The sequence below is a fragment of the Trichechus manatus genome, unplaced genomic scaffold (genome assembly GCF_000243295.1).
Source record: "Trichechus manatus latirostris isolate Lorelei unplaced genomic scaffold, TriManLat1.0 scaffold00080, whole genome shotgun sequence".
NCBI lineage: Eukaryota > Metazoa > Chordata > Mammalia > Sirenia > Trichechidae > Trichechus > Trichechus manatus.
Window position 1 is genome coordinate 5,609,002 of NW_004444016.1, and position 7,859 is coordinate 5,616,860.

A 7,859-nucleotide genomic window follows, 5' to 3' on the forward strand; every position below is an offset into this window, starting at 1 on the left:
GGGAAGACCCTCGAGGAGATGAATTGACACCATGGCTGCAACAATGGGCTCAAGAATTACTATTGTGAGGATGGTGCAGGACTGGGCAGTGTTTCTTTCTATTGTACGTGCATAGGGTTGCTATGAGTGGGATCCTCCTGGATGGCACATAACAACAAGAACTACTCAACACTCTTTTCCATTTCTCTGTTGTTTAATTCCCTCAGAGGTAGGCTTGCTCTAGGTCAGAGGTACAGGCTAATGACTCCTATTTGTAGAGATTTATATTCTAAAACAAGGTTCTTGTTAGGTGCCTTCGAGTAGGTTCTGACTCATAGTGACCCTGTATACAATAGAATGAAACAGTGCTGAGTCCTGTACCATCCTCACAATTGCTATGTTTTGAGCCCACTGTTGCAGCCCTTGTGTCAATCCATCTTGCTGAGGGTCTTCCTCTTTTCTGCTCACCCTCTACTTTACAAGTATGATGTCCTTCTCCAGGGAGTGGTCCCTCCTGATAACATGTCCAAAGTATGTCAGACAAAGTCTCGGCATCCTCTATTCTAAGGAGCGTTCTGGCTGTACTTCTTCCAAGACAGATTTGTTTGTTCTTCTGGCAGTCGATGGTATATTCAGCATTCTTTGCCAAAAGACATCAATTCTTTGGTTGTCCTTATTCATTGCCCACCTTTCACATGCATATGAAGCAATTGAAAATACTGTGGCTTGGGTCAGGTGCACCTTAGTCCTCAAAGTGGCATCTTTGCTTTTAAACACTTTAAAGAGGTCTTTTGCAGCAGATTTCCTGAATGCATATGTCGTTTGATTTCTTGACTGCTGCTTCTATGGGTGTTGATTGTGCATCTAAGTAAAACGAAAACCTTGACAATGTCAGTCTTTTCTCCGTTTATCATGATGTTGCTTATTGGTCCAGTTGTGAGGATTTTTGTTTTCTTCATGTTGAGGTGTAATCCATACTGAAGGCTGTGGTCTTTGATCTTCATCAGTAAGTGCTTCAAGTCCTCTTCACTTTCAGCAAGCAAGGTTGTGTCATCTGCATATCGCAGGTTGTTAATAAGTCTTCCTCCAATCCTGATGTCCCACTCTTCTTCATATAGTCCATCTTCACAGATTATTTGTTCAGCATACAGATTGAATAAGTCTGGTGAAAGGATACAACCCTGACACACAATACACAGATGCAAAAGAACATAGGAATGACAAATAAATAATATTAAGCATTGAAATAAAATAGAAATCGAAAACTTTACATGAGAAAAACTTATATATGACAGGGAGGGAAAAGGACAGGTAGAAGTAGTTGAGTAACTACATTCTCCTCACTTTCCTCTTCCCTCAACTGGTTCTCTTAAGAGTTTGTTTTGCTTCCTCTTTCTCCATATATTAAAAAACCACAAAGTATTAATCCTGGAATCAAATAGTATTAGGTAAAGGGTGTTTGAGGCCACGGTTCTGTAGGTACATGGATGATTGATGTTCCTGGTGGTTTGCAGCCAGGGGCCTCGAAAACACTCTCCATGACCACAAGGGGGAGGTGGTAGCTGTAGCTATTCATTTCAAAGCACAAGCCTGAGAATGGGGGATTAATTATATTCACCTGTATGAAGGACAGGCTTCTGGACTGCCTTTCAAATTAACATAACCTACAGCCTGAAGGCTTAAAGGAATGAGCCTGAGTCTAAAAAATAAGGGAAATAAGGGTGCAAATGAATAAGAACGGACAAATCCAGAGCCAGGCGGTATAATTCTTCATCATACTGCACAGTACTATATTTCAGTTCTCTGTTGTCATCTCAGTGTCACACTGGGAAGGGAAGGAGCTGGCACATAATTTCCATGTGTGTAAATGCTTACCAAACAACAGGTGACTGTCAATCCCTGTGAGTACTATGTTTTTGATGATACTTTAACTGGCGTGGTTTTTATTTTTGTATATTTGAAGACAAGTAACAGTTTCAGGTTTTAAGAATTTAACTCCCAGCCATATAATAAGAATTGTCATTAGGATAGTAATCGCTAACAGTTGTGGAGTGTTTACTTGGGTGCCACACACTGTCCATTGGTGCTTTATATACATTATCTAATGGAATGCTCACAACAGTGGTCTCAGGTAAATATTATTGGTATTCCCATTTTGCAGATGTGGAAATTGAGGCTTAGTGTGGTTAAGTATGTTGCATGGGTCACATAGCAATTGACTGTCAAAGCCAGAATTTGAAGCTAGGCTATCTGACCCCAGAACCTACATTGCTAACCACTATGCTCTGCTGCCTCATAACCAGACTGGGTTCTGGTATTTTATCTCGGCTTCCACATAAAAAGATGAGTTTTATAGTGCGGGTCCAATCCATTATTAACAGCAGTTATTATAGGCAATGGAAGAAAAATGTTAGAAAATACTTTTTAAATTTTTTGTGTAGTTTGGGTTCCAGGACAACTATAAAGAAAGCTCAATCTGTAAAATAACTCATAAAATCAAGTTTGTATTTTTAAAGCAAAGTCTCATTACACTGATGACTCAAAACACTTTTTATTCTGTCTCCCCAAAGGTGAATATCATGCTGTGGCAACTTCCATCTTCAGGAAATAAAAATGTGACATGCTGCAGGGATGTGTTACTTTTGTACTCCTTGGAATTTTTCATGTACCTGCAGCAGATCTCAGGAGACAGTTCCCACTTTCCCCTTTGGCGTTAGCTGCACTGTATTGGAGTACATGACATCGTGTCGCTCCACTTCAGTCTGATTCAACAGAGCTTGCCCCAGTGACGCATAGGAAGTATTATGTCAGGTGATGTCTCTCTCCCCAGGGGTGGTGACAATTAGCAGATTTCACCTTATACTGAATACCTGGTAACTCACCAACCTGCCCTCCTTCTGATAGGAGAAAAGAGAAATAGAGGATGGCCTTGAAAGAAAAAGTAAGGCAGCAATAAATCGAAATAAGGTGTCACTTTGATTAGATAGGGCATTTACATCCAGCGATAATGCAGTCTCATTGCACAGGGTAGAAAGCAGTCAGTTAACCTTGCTGTGAATTCTCATCCAGGTTTGGAAAACGGCTGGCTCTTGGATAGGTCAATGACCCTGTGCAGGAAACCCTTATTTGGGGAGGGGGTGGGACTGACAAAACCAGAGCTTTGTTCTTCATGAAAATCCATTTAATATTTAATTCTTAAGGATATAGGAGCCTTTCCAGAATTTTGTAGTTTAAAGGGCCAGAATTTTAACTTACTCTTGACTAGCATACTATTGTGGAAGGAACGCTGAATTAAGAGTTAAGCCTGAACTTGGGTTCTAGAAGCATAAAAAGGACCTTAAAGCCCAACCTTTCTTTTAATAGGTGAGGAACAGAGAACATCAGTGAATTGCCCAAGGTCACACAGCTAGTTGTAGCTTCTGCTGTACAGGCTCTTTTTATTTTTAATTTAGTATGGTTTTTAGAAATCGTCCACACGATTTCAGAATAAATTTTCAGTCTGTACAGGACCTTTTTCAATTGCTTTGCAGACAACTCTAGCTCCTATACTCCCTTTCTCCTATCTCATTCTTGCTCCTTAAGGTACATAATTAGTGAAATCATATCAGCTGTCTTTTCAATTCATCTGGATTGTGTGTCCTTTCTATGTGAGGGGCTGTTGTTTTCTAAAGCACCACACTCCTGCTCCCCAACCATCAGGAGATATTTCCTTAGGTGATGAGGGCTTAATGGAACGCTAGTTGGAGAAATACAGGCATTGTCTCAGTACCCACAGAGCCAGAGCTCTGGAAGAACAAGAAGGTGGCTCCTCCCCATTGGTCAGGCCCCAGCAGGAGCTATAATGGCCAGTTATCTGCCTTGCCTTCAGAAAAAGGCGTCTGTTATTACCAGACTGACTGCCTCTTTCATACATCAGCTTCTTTATGTCTGCTTCTGTACTTCTACTGCAGTGGTTCCCAAACTTGAGTAGACATCAGAATTAAGCTCTTTAAACATATAGATCCCCAGTACCTCATCGCCAGAGATTTATGTCCTGTAGGTCTGAGGTGGGGCCAAGGAATCTTCATGTTTAACAAGTTCCACAGGGGATTCTGATGGGGGATAGAGATTAAAGGCCACACCTTATTTAGAAACAATCCAAGTAACTGGTGTCTTCTTGTCTCCAAACTTTTTCATTATGCATCCCTATTAGAAAAATATTTGAGCACATACCTTGTTATTATATATTTATGTATCTATAAACTATATATGGAAGCCCCGGTGGTGTAGGGGTTAAGAGCTACAGCTGCTAACCAAAAGGTTCGAATCCACCAGGTGCTCCTTGAAAACCCTATGGGGCAGTTCTACTCTGTCCTATAGGGTCAGTATGAGTTGGAATCGACTTGACGGCAATGGGTTTGTTTTTGTTTTTTTTTAAGTATATATACCTTTATAGTATTAAGATATGATGAATGTTATTAAATATGTATAAAAATAGAAAAGATAAGAATAAATATAAATTGGACATTTGAATATTTTCCTGCTGTACCCCAAAGTATACTCTGGGCTGTGTGCACCACCCTTGCTACCTTTCTGTATGTGGCTTGGCTCCATCCTCTATGGAGTGCTTTTATGGACAGAGTTCTTGTACCAGGCTATTTCTAGGGTCACTGGTTCAGATTATAGGCCCAGCCTTTGGTTTGGGTGCCAAATCCTTGTTCCGCTCAACTAGTGGTTGACAAGTGCTGTGTGTTACATGACTCAAAGCAAGCCAGTTTACCTGGAAGGAGCCCTGTGACCACTTCTTCAGGGAAGAGGGGGATCTGAGAACATGATAGCTACTGAGGTTCTCATGATGACTTTCTTCCACCATAGACTAATGAACTGTCACTAATCCTGGCAAAGTTCAGATGCAACTCCACAGAGGCTGTGGATGAGGCCACCTTGACTGTTCTCTGTGACTTTGAGTAACTTCCCAGAAGAAAGTCTGCTCTGGCCTGCGTTGTGAATGGGGTGGTGTGGGGGGGGGGGTTAGGGGGCGCTGGCCCACTTCTTTCTCATTCCCTTATAGCATGACTGTCTGACTTGAGATAGGGAGATCAGTCTCAGGATTAAAGGCAGTGAAAAGAATACAAGCTCTCGGAGCATCTGGGAGATGCTGGAGAACAGCGTCTGTGTTTGAATGGCCAAGTTTCAACAGGTAGCTTAGTTAGAAGTGGTAACTGCATCCCTGAACCCAAAAGCAGTTCTTCCCTGGGGTCTATCTGTGCATGTGTTCTGCTCTCCAATATATTCCCAACTGCCAAAGAGACATCACTTCTGGTATATATTTTGTGGTTCTTTGATGTTGCTTTCTTGCTCTAGGGCACCATTTTGTGAGTAGAGCATCATTTCTGTGAGTTAGAGCAACCACCCTGGCACAAGCAGACTTAAGGTGTTACTAGAGCACAAAGTCAGAACTGGGCAAATCTTAAAACATATTTGAGAAATCAAGGAACTAATAGTACAAGAATAGTCTTTCTAAATGTATATTTAGACGTTAATACGTTGGAAGTGGTCTTCCCATATTTCTTTTCTTCAAGTAATTTTCCTACTCCTACTTGAAGACTTTTAATTAGTTTACATTTTCAGCCTACCTCTGTGGCACAAGTGGCTTGCATGTGATTACTAACCTAAAGATTGGCAGTTTGAACCACCCCATGGACACCTTGGAAGAAAGGCCCAATGATCTGCATCTGTAAAGTTTACAGCCAACTTCCGGGCAACATGGTGCTATAACCAGAAGCACCATGCCGTCCCTCCACAGCAAAGACCTGAAAAACTAAGTCAAACAGAGTCACATGTCAGTCCTGAAACCCTATGCATCAAATGAAGAGATAACTCAGTCAAGCACCGAATGAAATAAGAAACTGACTGAGAACAGAGAGCGAGGAGACATACATGCAGAGGTCCCCTATCAGCTACCACAGCATGGATCTGCCATCTGGGACTCCTATCGGAGATTGGTGAACAGGGGGTATGAGAAAGCAGCTTCATGGAGCTTCCAGCAGGAGACAGAACAACCAGTAACCAATGATATACACTTTCCCACCCCCACCCTTCTTCACCGCCATCGGCCTCCTCTGCTTCCCACGGCCACAGTCTCTTGGCTGGGAAGTTCTGGCTTCACCCCGGTGTCGGATTCCACCCGCCTGTACTGGCCGGTTCCCTTGAGTGCCATTTGTTGGCTGCTGGTGTTGCTTTTTTCCCAGTTCATTAGATTTCTTCCTTACCTCTCACCACCTCCCCACTCCTTTGTCTCAAATACCTGGCTCCGTGGCCATCTTTGCTGCTTCTTGGGGGGCTGTGAGGCACCACTCAACTGTGGAACTGCTTCCTGGCCCATGCCGCAGCACTGGTGGGACCCCAAGGGCTTTTTTGTTTGTTCTGCTTTCATTTGTTTGTTTGATTGTTCTCTTTTTCTTTGTCAGCTTGGGAGCCCCTTCTGGCTGGGCAGTGCCATGCAGATGCACAGTGACATCCTTGGGGGCATTTCTTTTTTCTTTTTTTGGGTTTTTTTTTTTGTTTGTTTCTTTATGTTGTTTTCTTCTCTCTCTTTTTTCCCTTTTTTGTCTTTCTTCATTTTCAGTTTCTCGATTTATTCATCTTTTTCTTTCTTTTCAGTTTTGTTTTCTCCATTTCTCAGTTTCTCATCTCTTCACTCCAATAGCAAGCTCCCTTAGCACTCTTTTTCACCTGTGTGCATGTTTTTGGCTCCTGTTCCTCTCTCCTCTCTCTCCTCTCTCTCCTCTTTCCCATACCCATCTTAGCTCCACACATGAAAATCTCCCCCTCCTTACTGCCTACCAGCACTGTGCACTGAACATCACATCCCCAAGCAGCACAGGCATGGCCTAAAAGAGACTTCCCTGCACTGATTCCCAGCCCAGCCTGTCGGCCCTACTATGTGCCACCAACAACCCATCCCAGCAACTCCCCTTCAGCTGGACCTGCCCTGCTGTGCCATACCTGAATGACTGACCCTACGCATTGGACAAGGAGGTGAAAAGAATCATGCCCACAGATGAGCGAACAACAAAGAACACACAGCCCGCCTGTTCAGGCATAACCAAATAAAACAAAAAAGCAGGACAAAATAAACAAATCTACAATCAATAAATGAGGAAAATAACTACTGAATGCCCTGAAGACAGCAGACAATATCAAATCATATACAAAACCAGGACAGGATGGTTCCAGTAGGCGTCCAAAATAAAACACCTGATGACTTCCCAGTAGAAGAAAAGGCACTAGAACTACCTGATAGGGAATTCAAATCTCTAATATTCAGAATAATCCAAGAGTTGAAGCAAAAAACAGACAAAAATGAGGAAAAAGTAGACAAATTCATGGAAAATACAGACAAAAAATGGAAGAATTCAAGAAAATAATACAGGAACAAAATGCTAAAATAAATTCACAACTAGAAATCATACAAAAACAACAATCAGAAATCCAAAAGATAAACAATAAGATTTCAGAAATGGACAGTGCCATAGAAGGGCTGAGGAATAGGTTTGAAATGATGGAAGACAGGATCAGTGAAATTGAAGACAAACACTTGGATACAACTATGTTTGAGGAAAAATCAGAAAAAAAGAACGAAGAAAAATGAAGAAACCCTGAGAATTATGTGGGATACAATCAAAAGCAAAAATCTGCTAGTGATTGCAGTTCCAGAACAGGGGGAGAAAACCGAAAACACAGAGAGTATCATTGAAGAATTGCTGACAAAAAACTTCCCCAATATCATGAAAGATGAAAAGCTGACCATCCAAGAAACTCAACGAACCCCATATAGGATAGACCCCAAAAGAAAATCACCAAGGCATATCATAATCACACTTGCTAAAACCAAAGAC